We start from the raw sequence: 17,594 nt of genomic DNA, 5'->3' as shown, positions 1-17,594 counted from the left end.
GCTGACCTGGGTCTCGTGATTCCTTGGACTGAGGAAAGGGGATTGAACCATTTTAGAGTCTTAGAGTCTGGAAAAGCTGAAGAGGCCACAGCCATAGAACAGACTTGATCTGTGCACACACAAATTTTGCAGACACTTTTCAAGGGCTTTCTATCTCCCCCCCCCCCCCGCAACCCCATCCCCAGAACCCAGGCCATGGATCCCAGTTTAAAAAATAAAACTCTCTGCATGGGGCTGAACGGACACCTCAAATGCATTCCCACAGATGCCAGCCAGCCTTCTCATTCCGAGGTTGCCTGGCCTGAGAGAGTCAACTTTCAATGCCCAACACAGACACCGACCAACAGGGGCGCTGGTGCCAAGAGGCACCCTCCTGAATGCCATTCAGACCAAGTTGAGCTAACGGCCACTCAGGGGGTAGAGGCCATTTAGGCAATGTTTCTCTTCACCCTCAGATGTTTTCTGAATACTCTCCCCGATCTCCAAATTATTCAGAATTGAAAATGCAGATGACCACGCTGTAAGATTTAGGGGCAACTTTTCCCTACTCTTGTGCCCCCTCGAAGCTAAAGCAGAATTCTAGCATAATTGGAGGCGACTGGGCATTGGATGGTGAGAGGAGGCAGAATAGACACGGACGCAGAACACGGGATCCTCAGAGAAACCGAAATTGAGACCCCCTTGCATTTAGTTAGAGTCACAAGGAGAATAAATATTTCTGGGCCTTCTTCTTCTTCCGTCTCCCTTTCTACGGCTCATTACGTTGGAGGCGTGGGTTTCAGAGTAGTCAGAAATGCCGGAAGCCGCATCCCTGAGACCCAGGCTGGATTTTTTGTCCCCTGATTTCTGGCCGCCGCTGGGGAAGCAGCTCTGCGGTCGCGGGCCGGTGAGGCTGAGGCCGCGGCCGACCTCTAGGCGGCGCCCTGGCGTTGAGTCCTCGCGCCGCTCTGGGTCCCGCGGTGGTGAAGGGGCCGGTTCCCGCAGACGCGCTGGGCTTGGCCTGGAGCTGGCCGCAGGCGCGTCGCCTTTGGCGCCCTCTGCCAAGCAAGAGAAACACGATGAAACCAGTGAGGGCTGGGAAAGGAGTCGGCAGCTAATCCTGGCTCCATCCGCTCCCCACCCCCTACCCTCATTCCCGACTCTAGGGAGCCTTCCACAGCCCAATCGCCTTTGATCTCCCCAGGGGCCTGCTCAAGGGCAGCGCCGGAATCCTTAACCCCTCCCCTCAACTTGCAAAGGAAGACACTGAGGCCTGAAGAAGTGGTTAGCCCAGGATCACAGCAGCTATTAAAATGGTGAGGCAGGGCTAGACGACATGTCCTCTACTCCGAATGGAATGTTCTTACATTATGACGACCCCAGCAAAAATGCCTTTCTCACTAAGCAAAATTCATTTCCAGAAAGGCAGCCTTAGGGGATTGTCTGTGTTGGAAGTTTGGGGTTTTCTGGATTTAAGATTTGGGGGAGCCCATAAGGGAATTGGAAGCGGATATAGGAGCATCTCAGCTAGGATTGGGAGCCAAGGCAAGTCCCTCAGGCCCTCAAAGGCACGGATGAAAAACGACCCTGGGATATTGTGAGGTTTGAATACTTTGTCAGATGCCCTGATGACTAAGAGAAGGTGTCGGATACACGACTGCCCCATAAACCCAAAGGAGAAAGGCCTTTAGGGCAGACAGTTGGGTCACTCTCCTTGGTTCAAATGGCCTGTCGAATTACAGGAAAAGGAAACCAAATTACAGGTGGGGAAACAGAAGCCTTGTTCGGGACCCATTCCCTCTGAGTCTAAGCTCAGAGACGCCCCAAACCCGAGAAGCACGGGGTGGGAGAAACTGGGGTCCCTCTCCTTCTGCCAAGCCGGAGACGCCATTTTATACTGTGGGGCCTTCTTGGAGACGTCTCTCCAAAGTTACTCTTAGACAGAGGTCCCAGAGAATCCCCTGCGGGAGAGGAAGGGAAGGAGAGGGGCGAGGGGGCCGCCGGGGGGCCGGGGCAGCAAAGGGGCAGGCTAGGGGCGCAGCGCCGGCCCACGTCCGCGGCCCCGCGAGACGCGCCCTCCCCGCCGGGCACGGGGTCTCGTGGACGCCTAATTACCGAGAGCACATCTGGAGCAGCTGCGCCCTAGCCGGCCTCGGGCACATTATTCCGCGCCAAACCCTATTTTCATTCCTGAGGCTGAATCATAAAAGACTCTAGAGGCAGGATAAATTCGGGTCTGTGTGTGTCAGCAATCTTGTGTGTGTGTGTGTGCGCGCGCGCGTGCGAGTATGTGAGCGTCCAGGAGGCGTCTGTGCGTCTCACTGTGATTGCCCAATCGATTCGCAAAAGTTAGGGCGAGAAATGGAGCAACATCAGGCGAATTCAACTGCGAACATACTGCCGGCCTCATTATCCGCCCATTTCCAGGGAAAGCATTTGGGGCTGGGAATTAGCCAGTTAATTGCATCACTTCTTTGTTCACTTTAGGGCAGGAGAAACTATCTGCTTTTTATTAAAACATTCCATATTTCAAAAACTTTAAGATCTTCTCATTGACAATTTTCTCTATTTCCACCCCTGTCATACCACTTGAATGTTCAGATCTGCCAGGATCACATCAACATTATTACACACACACACACACACACACACACACACACACACACACAGGCTTTATGCTGGGAAAAGTAACTCAGTTTCTGCAGCTGCAAAATCTGGATGTCTTAACTCTTAGGGTTGTTGTAAGGATTAATTAATGTACAGTGTGTCTAGGATTTAGCACAATGCCCGGTGAACAGGGAGCATTTAGTAAATAATAACTATTAATAACAAGGAAGAGGAGGGGCGGAAAGAGGGGGAGGAGGATGGCGGGGGTGGGGGGAGGAGGAAGACTGCTTTGTTCTCAGAGAACTAGTCTAGGTTGGAGGGTATGTTCTCAGCCTGTGTATGTATAATGTATTCTTTTGCCTTAGAGCCATGTCCATAAAAGTGAGGCCCCTTGAACCCCTTGGCCTGTAACTACCTCTTTAATAAGGAACAGAGAATTGGGGCAATTATCTGGCTCATTTCAGGTTCAAACTCCCTTTAGCCTGAAGTATCTGGATCTGGTGGGGGAAAGGTCTGGGGAGTGGTGGCATATTCTCATTCAGCTTCTCAATGAGCCTTTTCCCTTTGCTGGAATGAGCAAGATCCTGCCTTAGAGGATAGGTAGAAAAGAAATAGCGAGCCCAGAAAGCTGGAATTAAAGCAGAGCATCTGAGAAATAATTCAGGAAAAACCAGGACTTGTTTATCTCCTGGGCATCAGGAGGCCCTGGAGTTCTCCGTGTATCGGCCTCAGTGACTCCCCAAACAAATCAGACCTTTGCCTGGTGGGAACTCTCATTTCACATTCCAGAAACGTCTGAGTGCCTACTGTGTGCCTAGCACTGGGCTAAGCTCTGGGGCTCCAGTGAGAGCTGCACTCCACCAGTCAGCAGCGCTGACTTGCAGCCAGTCAGAGGTCTCTGCTCCCAGAAACTAGTCCAGGGATCCGGGAAGGGGGAAGACCCTGCTGAGCCAGAACTTTTGGCCAATGACAGCACTGCCTTTTCAGGGCCAAAGTTCTGGTGCAGGGGCGGGGCCAGATGGTCTGAGGGCACCCCCCTCCCATTGTCTGCCGGAAAGAGGCCAACTACACGGTGGGGATGGCCTTGTGGGGGGAGGGGTGGGCCATAGGGAATTGAGAAGGGGTGAAGAGATGGCTAGAGGCTCCTGACCCTCAGTCGGAAGTTCCTGAGAACACCAATTAGCTTTTTTTTTTTTAATTAGTAACGTAGGGAACAAATGGGCATGTATTTCTTCTGCTCTGATTAAAAGCATCTAGGTCAGGTGTTCACAGCCTGAATTCTTCAGTTTAAATTGTCCCAAGCAGAAAATTGTTTATTTTTTCTTTTTATTTTCAGGCAGGGGTCTGAATATTATTAGGCAGCCATTGACTTCTTGTTACAGCCCAGAACCGTGGGGGCTGGTAGGTGGCGGTTGTGTCAGCCCAGAGACAGGCAGCTAGCAATGGGTTGGGGGTCTTTCCTTCCCCAAGTCACATGTCACATTTGCTTGAAATGTGTAGGCAATTGAGGACCAACCGGGAGGGGTTGGGTTTGTGGGGGGTGTGTGTGTTGGGAGGGCTGCAATAAGCCAGATAATTTCCTGTTCCCTTAATTTGTCTGAACATAGTCCTAGAAGAAAGGAAGTTTGTTCACTTCCCAGACCCCAATGAAACCTGACTTTTTTCAGGGTGCTCTAATTTGGTCAGGTCCCAGGAGTGGGGAGAAGGCCAGAAAGCTGTTACTAGGCTGTGGACGAAAAGTCTAAAGAAGCCACAACACACAGGCTGGGTGAAACTAGCAAGTCTCCCAGGCTTGTCAGGGGCTACCTGATATGTTTGGCTCCTAATAACAAAATTACAAAAATGTTTGCGAGCAAGTTCTTGCCCCTCTTAACCCTGAGTTCAGTACCCCCAGCCTCTAACCCTGGCTAAGCCCTCAGCCCCATAAGAAGTTGGGGTCTCTGAGGAAACTGAATAAGTAGATTAATAAGGGATGTAAAATAACATTCTACTGCCTGATCCCTATTCGCTTGGCTCACAGACAGCATCATCTAGGGGGTGGTCACTAGATAGCCTTCCCTTTCCAGGAGTTTCAGTACTTTTTTTATTTCCTGGGTGGCTGCCCAAGTCCCACTTCCTTCCAGCAGCTGGTCCCACCCTGAAGCAGTCCACGGTCAGTTTTCCCCAGCAAAGCTCTTCCCACTTTCTGGAGCCCCCTGGTCAGGGAAAGAGAAGACTGACTGACTCCCATTGGGAACCCAGACCCTACGGGTAGTGGTGGGGAGAGGAACATTGCTGCACAGATGTTTTTAAAGATGAAGGTCGGGCGCCTGGGTGGCTCAGTCGTTAAGCGTCTGCCTTTGGCTCAGGTCATGATCCCAGGGCCCTGGGATCAAGCCCTGCATGGGGCTCCCTGCTCAGCAGGAAGCCTGCGTCTCCCTCTCCCACTCCCCCTGCTTGTGTTCCCTCTCTGGCTGTCTCTCTCTGTCAAATAAATAAATAAAATCTTTTAATAAAAAAAAAAAAGATGAAGGTCGACCTGTTAAACACCAAGATATCAGCTACAGGAAAAAAAAAAAAAGTGAAGATCTGTATTAACTGACCATATTTGGTCTCAGCATTTTCCAGACACCTGCTTCTTTGATCAATCCAAATAGGAGTTCTTAACCTGGGGTCCAAGGGGTCTGAAATCCTCTGAAACTGTGGGATTTGGTGAGCACTACATAAGTACCCCCCCCCCCCCCGGGGAGGAAGGAATCAATAGTTTTCATCAGATTTTAAAGTATCACTGTGTGAACCCAAAAAGGTTAAGAACCTTTCACCCACCATTCACATACAAATACCTCAGATGTGATGCAGAGGGAGGCAGTGAAATAGATTTGGGTACCTGACGGGAAAAATTAAAAGAGAGGACGAACAATTTTAAGTGTATCACCAGGTCGGGTGGATAGTATCACCTGGCCTGCCTCCGAACAGCGAACAACGGGCACCTGCTCACAGGTGCTGAGGACCCCAGGACTGAGACAGGTGACCCACAAGCCCGTCCTGACCTCGTGGCACCCTTACCCACACAGACGAGGAGTGAGCAAGGTCTCTGGGTATCTAATCGAAAGGCTATGGAGCTTTTCTCCACTGGGGCCTGGATCTTCCCCAGCCATTTGTGGCCTTGATCTGAGTTGGTCCATACCAAAAAGGAGCTGAAAGTTTCAGCATCCGTTTTCCCCTCGGAAAGACCCTCGCTCTTGGGGGGACGTGCTGTGGATACCTCCCCGGATCTCTAGCTCCCTCAGTCCCAGCCAGGGCTGAGGGGCCGTGTCTGAGACCCGGGAGCCTAGACCGCTTGCCAGGCCGCTCGCCATGACCTTAAAGTTCTCTTGGCCTAGGGCTAGGCGCCAAAAGGGGAGCGAGAGACAGCCGAACAGGTAGACAGAAGCAGACACAAAGAAAGGGGCCCTTGAAAGCAGCCGCAGAGAATGACAAAGAGGGAAGCCAAACAAGCCAGACGGGAGCTGGGAGCCGGAGCGCGGGGGCAGGTGGAGCAGGCAAAGCCCGCGCGCTGAGAAGGGCCCACAGGGGCCACGCGGGCAGCCAGGCGCGGCTCCTCTACCCGTCTTTACCGGGAGGTTAATGACTTCGTCAGCGCCCCCTCGTTCCAAACTGCCCATTTACGACTCCTCGGTCTCCTTAAGGCTCTCTGATTAATTAGCCGGTTCGGGAGGATAGAGGTGGACCAGGCGGGGTTTCGCTAGATCGTTTGGTAATTGTGGGGAGGAAGGGCTCATCCAGGAGGGGAAATCCAGGGCCGGGAAATGGGAGCAAGTGGTGCAGGCGCCGGAGGCCGGAGGGAGCAGATGAACTGTTCGTGCGCGGGGCAGCCGAGCCTAGGACCCACTCGCCCCCGGAGCACAAGAGCGGCAAGATGCTCCCTTGGAAAGGGCGCCCCGCCCCCGCCTCTGCAGGTCCTCGCGCGCCGAGATCCCGCTTGGGGCGAGGCGCCGGGTCAGCGTTTACGGCCGCTCCCCGCGCCGCCGGGGTTCGGACGGAGCCCCCCACCCATCCCATCTCCTCCGGCCGGCGGCAGAGGCTTGAGTCTACCGGCCGCTGGCGTTGCGGCGTCCGAGGGGGCACCCGTATAATTGCGACCTCCCTTCGCCCCTTTATTGCCGCTTCCGGACGCCTGGGCGGATTTGAAAGCCTTTCTAACCCCTCCGCCAGGTTCCCGCCTCAGGAGGGCCGGGGCTCGGAGCTGGGCCCTCCCAGGCTTCCAGATTCCACCCCGGCGGCGCCGGCCTGCGGCTGGGCGGTGGGCGGCTGGGGCTGGAGGCGCGCGGAGTCTCTGCGGCGACTACGCTGGGTCGCCTTCCTGCCCGGCGACGTCCCCGGCCTCCTGCCCGCAGCGGGGAGGCAGTCGCCGAGCCGGCGCTGAGACCGTCGCTCCGCGCCCCGCCGGGAGGTGATCCCCCACCGAGCACTGCGGAGTGCGTGCCGTCGGGGACGGCGGCTCTGGCCAGCGGCGAGCGAACCCTGCACAGGACTTGGGGACGTTCCGCGCAGTTCCCAGCAGGTCTGGAGTTGGGGGACAGAGGGGCGCGGCGGTCTCAAACCCCCGCGCGGAGGGGCGACCGTCCCGATCCCCAGGAGACCTGGTCCCACGGCAGAGGGCAGTGACGCGGCCTCTCCGGGAGCTGCTGCAGGAGTCGCAAGGCAGGGACAGCTCAGACTTGCAGGAGGAGCCTCGGGGGGAGAAGGTCGCTGCGAGGCGCCTCACCCCCACCGCTTCACCTCGGAGCCCCGGAGGTCCCCGGGGCCAAGGAGCACACCGGCTGAGAAAGAGGTAAGAGGCTTAACGAGGAAAAATTTGGCCCCTCTCCCTTTTTATTGTTTTAAAGGATGAAGTCTCTGGGTATTGACTTCTCTCGCCATAAAAGTGTTTTGGCAATCCGACTAGTCCTGGAGGGTCGGGCCAAGCCGCGGGCCTTGGCCATAGTTTAAGAAAAAAAAATTGTTGGATAAGAAGGCTCATGGTTATTTTTCTTATTAGGATTAGTTAATAGCCAGGTTATTTTGGACTAAGTTCTCACTTCCACTCCAGCCAAGATTCAGCCTTGAACAGCTGCGGGGGTGGGGGGTGGGGCTTCTTCAAAAGCAAAGGGCTGAGAAGGGGGCAACTCAGAGCCGGGCCCCAATCCCCTGGGAGATGGGATAGGGCCCGGGGAGCTTTGGCCTTAATTATCCCTGCAAGACAAAGGCTGTTATTCCTATAACTGGGGCTGAGGAAGGGGAAGAAGGGCAAAGATGGAAAGTGGGCTGAGGGTAGCCACTCCAGCATCTTCCTGAGGAAGAAGGAGTTGAGATTTAGGCAACTTTTCAGGCCCTAGTGGCTTTTGCCCTTTGCTTTACAGACAGTGGTGGGGAGAAGAGAGCACCTGGGTGCTTCTGCAGGTGGAGATCAACCTGCTTAGCTTTGTGATATCAGCTCAAGGCGGGGAGGGAGTGAAAACCTACATTAGCAACCATATTTGGTCTCAGCGTTTTCCAGGCAGACTCCTCTGCCAATCCAAATAGGAGTTCTTAACCTGACTTTCAAGGAGTCTGAAATCCTCTGAAATTGTGGGATCTCATGGCTCTACAAGAAAGCCCTAGTCATCTTCTGAAAAGCTCTGGGGGGGGGGCAGGGCGAACGTGGGAAAAGGAGGTGAGAGGCCACAAACCCTGCAGTCTAGCTACCTAGAGATGGAGGTTTGAACCCCAAAATCTGAAACCTCAAGCTGACCCCAGGTGCACATTACCAAATTGAAGAGTGGAAAGTTGCAAGTCAACCAAGGAGAAAAATTTTCTCCACTGTTGTCAAGATGGGTCTGGATGTCTAAGCATATTACAAATCTGGGTGTTTTCAGGGATTTTTTTTTTCCTTTTCAGCTGTTCCTGATTTTTGAGTGGGCTCTAGGGTCAGTGGGGCAGCCAGGCAGGAGAGGGACCTAGACCTCCAGTCCCCTGATCTCACCTCCACCTTGTGAACAGCCCAGGGTCCCCTGCTGGCCAGGTTAGGGCCAAGCCTGCCCTCACCAAGGCTCAGTTGGTGGCAGGCCTTGCCTCAACCCCCTCTGCCCTGAGGACTCATTTCTCTGTAAGCCCAGACCCACTGCCCAGACTGCACACTCCCTCCATGTCTGGCCACCCAAAAAATGAGAGCATTTTTTCTTCTTCCTGTTTTTGAAAACTGCATTAGTCTCAAATCCTTAGTTCCTCTTAAGGAAGATGATGCCATTGGATCTTTGGATGTGGGGGATGGAATCAAACAACCTCTAGGCATTGGACAGCAGGGTCTACTATGATGACTTGGCACCTCCAATCACAGTTCTTGGTGCTGCCTGGATGGGTCAAACATTCCCTCCTTTCTCTCTCCATCCCTTCCCTCCAAGCCCAGAAAGGTCATGGATATTCTGTCTTTCTGTGTTTGGAGAGAAAGAGAAGACAAAACCCAAGAGTCAGAGAGCAAGCAATGAGGGAGGAGAAAATGAGGGAGATAATTCCAGTAGGTTAAAAGAATGTCTCTCTCTTTCTAAACCAATAGCATCTGAAGCCTAATGTTTGTTTTAATCAGGCCAGGAAGAGAAGCTGGAGGCAGGGCGGGTGGGAGACTAAGTTCCCAGCCTAATAGATGCTCCAGTCATGGGGTCAGTGGCTTCCGAGGCAGTGAGAAGTCAAAACTCGGGATGGTCCGGGTCTCCCAAAGTGCAGTGTGGAAGAATGAGGGGCTCTCCTTAGGGGCCTCTGAGCTCTCCCGCAGTGCCTTGCCTGGGGTCAGTAAAGCCTTTCCTTGCGTTTCTTCTGGGGCAGTGTGCACGTGTATGTGTGTGTTGGGGTGGTGATTCTAAACCGGGGCAGAAGGCGGGCAACTCACCTCCTAGGGAGTCTGGTGATATGGTCTGGAGTGGAAGACGGCTTCATCCTTTCTGAGCTGGGGGAGTGAGGAGGCCTCTCTGGACTTGAAGCCAAGTGCTCCAGGTTCTAGGGAAAGGGAGGAGCTGCAGCTCCAAAGAGGGATTTGCAGGGAAGATCAGATCAGGAAAAGCCTCAGTCTCTCTTTCTCCAAGGGCCAGAGAAATACACTGGGAAATGTGAACTTTAACTCAGGGAACACCTCCTTTCCATTACGGGTCATTGGGCTTATACTGATACCATAAAGTACAGTTCTCTGCTGTATGTTTCCACATTTAGCATATCTGGAATATGTGAAATGTATCATGCACTGATCTAATTTGGAAGAGGGGGAGTATATAGGTGACAATGTGAATTTCCCACCTGCAACCTTTACTATCGAGCACAATTGGGAGCACATAATTTCCTGTCTCTTTTGCATGTTTTTACTAATCCTCAATCTTTACACGGTGCTTAAATACTGGGGGAGGCACAGCTGCCCTGACACAGGAGTTCCCCACTGATTCCTGAGGTTTACTAATTCCTCAGAGACCCCACAATACTGCATACCCCTTTATGCCTATTTCTCACTACATGCCTTTTCAACGGTCCGTATGGACCCCTGAATCAGTCCATACAGATTGAGGTCCTTTCCCTGCCTTCTGCCCCTTACCATGAACAACAGGCCCCTCCACAAAAATGCACACGCTTCATTTTTGTAAGTGTGAGTTTCAAGTAAGATGGCGGCGCCAGACACCCCTCCGGATGCCGATACATGCTTTCCCAGGCAGGAGGCCACCCTAGTCCCAGTACAGTCCAGAGGGCAAGGAAACCTGGGTCCCCTTGCAGCAGCCAAAAGCGGCCAGAGGCAAGAGACTGCCCCAAGCATTCTCCCTCCATCCCTTCCAGGAGACTTCTAGAGAGAGAGCTGATTCTGCACCCTGGGGGCCTGGTGCTCCCGTCTGGACCCAGACTTCCCGGCCAATTTCTAATTTCCATGGAGAAAGAATAACCGTTGTCCCTTTCCAAGCTACCCCCACCCACGAGGCCCTTCGGGACAGCCAGCCCCGGTCTCTCTGGCTACATCCGCTTGGAATCCCGAGTTGCAAGCGGGGAGACCTGGTGGAGAGGGCCCGAGGCTGCGCGGGGCACTCAGCACCCGGCTCTGGGGAGCCAGGGCTGCGGGGAAAGGATGGGAGGCGAGCCTCTCTCCCTTTACACACCCTCGCTTGGAGAGGAAGAGTCCAGTGCGAGCGGGGCGGGGAGGTCAAGGCGTTGCGGGGGTGCCCCGAGGCCCCATCGGGGAGGCTGGATCGGTCGGGAGCCCAAGGTTAACTGGCGGCCCGGGTAGCCCACGCCGGCCACGGCCGAGCAGTCCTCAAAGCGCGGCGGGGGGACTGCCGGGCCCCAGAGGGGTCTTTCACGCCTCCGCTTTGATCTGCGTGGTCGCGGCCCCCAGCGGCGAGAGGCAGCGGGGGAGTGTCTCACCTACCTCTCCGAACCGCGCCGTCCTCCGCGCGTCTTCAGAGGCTGCAGGGACCCGGGGCTTGGGGCGCTCCAGAGCCTAGGGACGCAGGTGACGACGCCGGGACCAGGGGCTCGGCGGCTGCAAGTCGCCGCTCCCCCCCCACCCCCCGCCCGGTGAGGCCTCTGGGCGCAGTGTCTAGGTCTGGGGCGGCGGCGCGGAGGACGGCGCTGGGGCCGCGAAGGGACTCGTGCGTCCTCCGTCCCCCTGGCGCCGGCGAGGGGGTGAGAGGGGCGAGGACAGGGCCGAGGCGGCGGATTGGCGCGGGCGCCCCCTTCCTCCGCGTCCGCCCGGGCGGGGCTCCCGCCAATCTCACCTGCCCCCTTCCTGGGGCGCCGTCGGAGGACCGCGCGGCGGCTCCAAGAGTGGGCCTTGCGCCCTCCGAAAGGCCTGAGCCGCGGAGGACAGGCGCCGAGATGGCCGGCCGACAGACTGTGTGCGTGTGTGTGTGTGTGTGTGTGTGTGTGTGTGAGTGAGAGAGAGACACAGAGAGAGAGAGACAGAGAGAGAGAGAGAGGGAACGGACAAGACAGGAGATGCGGGGAACGCTTCCCAGAGAAGCAGTCAAATGCAGAAATAGACAAAAGAAGTAGGGGAGAAAGAGTCTGGGGGACAGAAAGAAGCCCCGGGATTTCTGAAGCGACAAGTTGTCCTTGGGAGTTGGGAATGTGAGAGGGAGGGGCGAGGCCAGAGGAGTCTGAGAAGAGGAGGGGGCGCGCAGACCCTTGGCTGGAGGAGACCTACGTGGACGCAGAACCCGGGGAAGGAGAGCGCGGGACCCTCCTCCTTCTCCCCTCCCCCAGACCCTCACCCTGTTGCAGCCCATCTCCGGCTGGATGCAGCAACCCGGCGCTTCCCGCGCTCCCTTCCTGCTGCCCCGCCTATCTGGGGCTCGGTCCCGCCTGGGGGACAGCCTCGGGCTGAGGGCTGCCCTACTACCTGTTCCTTTCTTCTGTTCGCTGGGCCTTAAATGGGATTCTCCCCTCATTAAATGATGAGGACAAGTGAGGCCAAAGGGAACGACCTTGACCAAGGTCAGAGGAAGAACTTGAAAGTTTCACTTTCCCTCCCAGCCCTTAGGATCCCTTTGTGTCTTTGCCCTTCTGGTAACTAGAGTGGCATCCCGAAACCACAGGCTCTTCTCTTTCTTTCTTTCTGAGACCCAGATAGAGATCCCAACTTACCCACAATCAGTGAAAGGGCCACAAATAGCCCAGCTGGCTGGTCTCCAGGAGTTTACCTGGCCTCAGACCTGAGACCTTTCTCCTCCGGCCGCATGAGGCTGGGGACCCACTGGTAAAGCAGCCCCTTCCTGCAAATGGTTGTCCAGGAGCGGGTGTCTGAGATCTGAGTTCTAGGCCTGGCTCCCCCCCACCCTTTAACGTGGAACTTCAGCCCCACCCCCTCTCTAGGTTTCAGTTAGTTTCCTCTGTAGCAGCCGAGCAGGCTGGGTGATGTATGTTTTGCCTCTGCATCCTCCTCTGGTTTGCAGGTTTTGGTGAACTCGCACTGCTGAGACAAAAACACATCCACGTGATGATTTTATTTGATAGCCACTTAAAACACGAATACAGAAATAACAGTAAAATTAAATTTTGCTTCCATGACTCTATTTTTCTATTTTCTTTCTTGTACTTTTTATTGATTATAATATACATGCAGCAAAGGGCGCTGGTGTTAATTGTATGGCTCAATGTATTTTGCATATGCACACATGTGTATAATCACCACGTAGATCAAGATATTTCCAGCCTGCCACAAGGCTCCCTTATAACTCCTTCCAATCAATATCCTTTTAGTCAGTAACCCCCAGAAATAACCATTACTCTGCCTTCTATCACCATAGATTAGTTTTGTCTGTCCTTAAACTTTATATAATGAAATCATGATATGTATTCTTCTGTGTTTGGCTTTGTGTGCTCAGTATTACGTGTGTGGGACTCACACGTGTTGCTGTGTGCTACAGTAGTTCATTCTACTTATCGCCATATTCCATTTAATGTCATATTCCCTTGTATGAATATGTCCCAATATATTTATCCATTCTCTTGGTGGACATTTGGGTTGTTCCCAGTTTGGGGCTATTATGAAAAAGTTGTTATGAGCATTTGTGTCCCTGTTTTTTGGTGGACACCTGCACTTGGAGACTTGGGGGGGGAATGCTTGGTCATAGGATAGGAATAGTATGCTAGCTGCTGACAGTTTTCTACAGTGGTTGACTATTTTACACTTCTACCAGCGATGTATGAGGGAGCTAGTTGCTCACATACTTTCTAATACCTGGCACTGTCTGTCTTGTTCATTGTAATCATTCTGGTGATGTTCCAATGTGTGTGGGTGGGTGCATTTTTAAAATATGTGATAAAAACAAATAAAGCTTCCCATCTTAACCATTTTAGGTGGACCGTTCAACAGTTAACTGTATTCACATCACTGTGCAACAGATCTCTAGAACTTTTTCATCTGCAAAATTGAAACTCTCTACGCCCACTGAGCGACAATTTCTCCTCTCCCCTTTCTTCCAGACCTTGGCAACCACATCTACTTTCTATGAGGTTGACCACTTTAGATCGCTCATATAAGTTGACTCATACAATATTTGTCTTGTTATGACTGACTTATTTCACTTAGTGTAATGTCCTCAAGGTTAGCCCTCATTGTAGCACGTGACAGGATTTCCTTATTTTTTAAGGCTGAACAATACTCTATTGCTGTGTATACCACGTTTTCTTTATTCATTGATCTGTCGATGGACATTGGGTTGCTTTTACCTCTTGACTATTGTGAATAACGCTGCAGTGAATATGGGTGTGCAAATACCTCTTCAAGATCCTGCTTTCACAAATAATGCAATATATGTTAAGAAAGAAAAAAAGAAGAAGAAGAATGTAGCAGGAGGGGAAGAATGAAGGGGGGGAAATCGGAGGGGGAGAAGAACCATGAGAGACGATGGACTCTGAAAAACAAACTGAGGGTTCTAGAGGGGAGGGGGGTGGGAGGATGGGTTAGCCTGGTGATGGGTATTGAGGAGGGCACGTTCTGCATGGAGCACTGGGTGTTATGCACAAACAATGAATCATGGAACACTATATCTAAAACTAATGATGTAATGTATGGGGATTAACATAACAATAAAAAAATTTAAAAAAAAGATCCTGCTTTCAAGTACTTTTTCTTTCTTAAGATTTTATTATTTTTTAAGAGATTTTATTTATTTATTTGAGAGAGAGAGAAAGAGAGAGAGAGCATGAGCAGGGGAGAGGGGCAGAGGGAGAGGGAGAAACAGACTCTGCTGAAAGGGGAGCCTGACAAGGGATTTGATCCCAGGACCCTGGGATCATGACCTGAGCTGAAGGCAGATGCTTAATCTTAGGTGCCATAAGATTTTTTTTTTTTTTAAGATTTTATTTACTTGACAGAGAGAAAGAGACAGCGAGAGCAGGAACACAAGCAGGGGGAGTGGGAGAGGGAGAAGCAGGCTTCCCGCCGAGCAGGTAGCCCGATGGGGGGCTCCATCCCAGGACCCTGGGATCATGACCTGAGCCGAAGGCAGACACTTAACGACTGAGCCACCCAGGCACCCCAAGATTTTATTTTTAAGTAATCTCTATGCCCATCGTGGGGCTCAAACTCGCGACCCCGAGATCAAGAGTCACATGCTCTACCGACTGAGCCAGGCAGATGCACCAACTGCTTTCAAGTCTTTTGGATTTATACCCAGAAATAGGATTGCTGGTTCATATGGTAACTCTATTTTTAATTTTTTAAGGAACCTCCATACTGTTTTCCACAGTGGCTGCACTATTTTACATTCCTATGGACAGTGCATAAGGAATCCAATTTCTCCACATCTCATCTCACTAACACCTGTTATTTTCTGTTTATTTTTAATAGCAGTCATTCTAATAGGTGTGAGGTGATATCTCATTGTAGTTTTAATGTGCATTTCTTTGAAGATTAGTGAGGTTGAGCATCTTTTCATATGCTTATTGGCCTTATTGACCTTTCCTATATCCTCTGTGAGAGTCTTCTTTCAGTAAAGAATTCATTCCTTTTGGAAATCATTAACTGCTAGGGATTGGGAAGTATAGGGGTAACTAAAGACTTAGCCAGGTCCTGGAGTCAGAGAATACACATTCTAGACGGGAAGATGGAGAGGAAGCCTGAAGCTACTTTGCAAAGTGTCAGGAAACAGGCCCAGGGACCCCAAGGAGGGCCCTTACCTGAATGAGGGGCTGGAGAGGGGAGTCTTCCATTCATTTAAAATATATTTACTCTTCCACACAAATTTATGAGTTAAGCCTTGTGCCTTTTTAAAATTTATGTGTGTTTTAAAATATCCCTCACTTGTTTTTCCCCCAAATTATGTACATTTGGGGATTTATATTAATATAAATTAATGCTGTAACAAATAAAAATAAAACAAAACTATAAAAGATAAAGGAAAATAAAGCTCATCATTTTACTCCTCAGAGGTAACCAGTATTAGCAGCCTGGTGTATTTTTCCATACTGTTGTCTCTTGCTGTTGCAAACATAAACACACACATACACAGAGACCTTTTCTTTGTTTGCTTGTCTGTTTTTAAAGAGACAGAAATATTATAAATAATATATATAATATATATAAGGTAATATATATATTACCTTATAGCCCGTTTGTTTTTAGGAGTTAGGAAGCTGGTCACAGGGTATACACATGTCCATAGCTGTTGCCAGACAACTTTCTTAAAAGACTTCAGCAACTCATATTTCTTGCAATAGTGTTTTTATCCTTCATCGTATGTGCCAATATGATAGAGAATAGTTATCTCTTTTATTTTATTTGCCTTTACCTGAGATATGGCAGAGGTTGTCCGTCTTTTCATATATCTCTTGACAATTTGGATGTGCTCTTTGCATCTTTTCTTTTTAAAAACTTCCCACCTTGGAGGGCCTGGGTGGCTCTGTCAGTTAAGCAGCCGACTCTTGGATTCAGTTCAGGTCATGATCTCAGGGTCGTGAGATCGAGCCCCATATGGGACTCCACGTTCAGTGCCTTCGTGCGGAGTCTGCTGGAGATTCTCTGTCTTCCTCTCCCCCCTCTCCCTTTCCTCCACCTTCAAAGCCACCAATGGCCTGCCAAGTCCTTCTGGTGCTTCAAATTTCTTTTCATTCTTCTTTGGTCTCATTTCTCTGATTCAGCCAGGGAAGTTTCTCCAGTTTTAAAGATCCATGTGATTAGATCGGTCCCACCCAGATAATCCAGGATAATATCCCCTTCTCAAGGTCCTTAATCTATCTACAAAGTCCTTTTGCTGTGTAAGGTAAGGTATTTACAAGTTCCAGGAATTAGGACAAGGACACCTTTGGTGGGGGGAGGGGGGGCTTATTCTGTCTACCACAATACTAAATGTTATTTTTCCTTATATTTAAAAAATGTAAGCCTTTACTATACCTGAGATTTATTTATATATATAGTGTGAGAGTACAAGTTTATTAACAGGCTTGATCATCTTTTCCTATGATTATTGGCTCTTCTCTAAATTGCCTATTTAAAACCTTAGCTCATTTTATTTATTTATTTTTCAAGGTTTTATTTTTAAGTGAGCTCTATACCCAATGTGGGGCTCAAACTCACAACCCCAAGAACAAGAGTCACATGCTCCACCAAATGAGCCAGCCAGGTGTCCCAAAACCTTAGTTTATTTTAATCACTGGCCTTTTCATTGTCATTTAATGAGAGCTCTTAGTTTTTTGGGAAATCCTAATCTTTAACCCTTTATCTGTCAGTCATGGTGAAAATGCCTTTTGTTTTGTTGAACAAAAATAGGCGGTTCATTCTGGGGGAACCATAGATGTTAAATAAATTTATGATCATAGAATCCAACATTTAATTACAAATTCATATAAAGTACTTGAGGAAAAAAAAAGAAACTGGGTGCTATGATAGAGAATAATAGAGGAAATTATTTGAAAGAGTGGCCCAAGGAAGTTGTCTATAAGGATGTGATGCTGAGACTAGGATCTGGAAGACAAGATAAAGAGTTATCTAGGAGAAGCATGGAAAGCAGGGGTGTTTCTGGCAGAGGACAGCTAGTGCAAAGATCCTGAGGTCATGTATCAAGCTGATTAGAGAATAATTTTCTGTCATTCTGTAAAGCTGTCTTTATAATAGGTTATTTATTCTGGATTGAGGAGACTTAGATTCATGGAACCTTTTTATTTTTTTTTTCTGGGGGCTTTTTTTTTGGAAGGGGTCAGCTTTATTGAGGTATAATTTATATATAATAAAAGTCACTATTTAAAAGTGTATAATCCAGTGCTTTTTAACAAATGTATACATCTGTGTAACTACTACCAAAATCATGATATAGAACATTTCTTTTTTTTTTTTTTAAGATTTTATTTATTTTTCCACAGAGAGAGAGAGACAGCGAGAGAGGGAACACAAGCAGGGGGAGTGGGAGAGGGAGAAGCAGGCTTCCTGCTGAGCAGGGAGCCCCATGTGGGACTCGATCCCAGCACCCTGGGATCATGACCTGAGCTGAAGGCAGACGCTTGACGACTGAGCCACCCAGGATCCCATGATATAGAACATTTCT

The 17,594-nt window shown here is 50.6% G+C and overlaps 1 long non-coding RNA gene across 1 annotated transcript in view; it reads left to right on the top strand.

Annotated features, from left to right (window-relative positions):
- Positions 1–6,630: 6,630 nt before the first annotated feature.
- The window catches only part of LOC144381017 (uncharacterized), a 51,435-nt gene continuing 40,471 nt past the window's right edge, over positions 6,631–17,594 (top strand). Inside the window, exon 1 of the long non-coding RNA XR_013445418.1 lies at positions 6,631–7,399. This is a non-coding gene — a long non-coding RNA (uncharacterized LOC144381017). The remainder of the gene's footprint in view (positions 7,400–17,594) is intronic.

This window comes from Halichoerus grypus, chromosome 2 (assembly GCF_964656455.1).
Source record: "Halichoerus grypus chromosome 2, mHalGry1.hap1.1, whole genome shotgun sequence".
Lineage (NCBI taxonomy): Eukaryota > Metazoa > Chordata > Mammalia > Carnivora > Phocidae > Halichoerus > Halichoerus grypus.
This window is presented reverse-complemented; position numbering and strand designations above follow the sequence as displayed.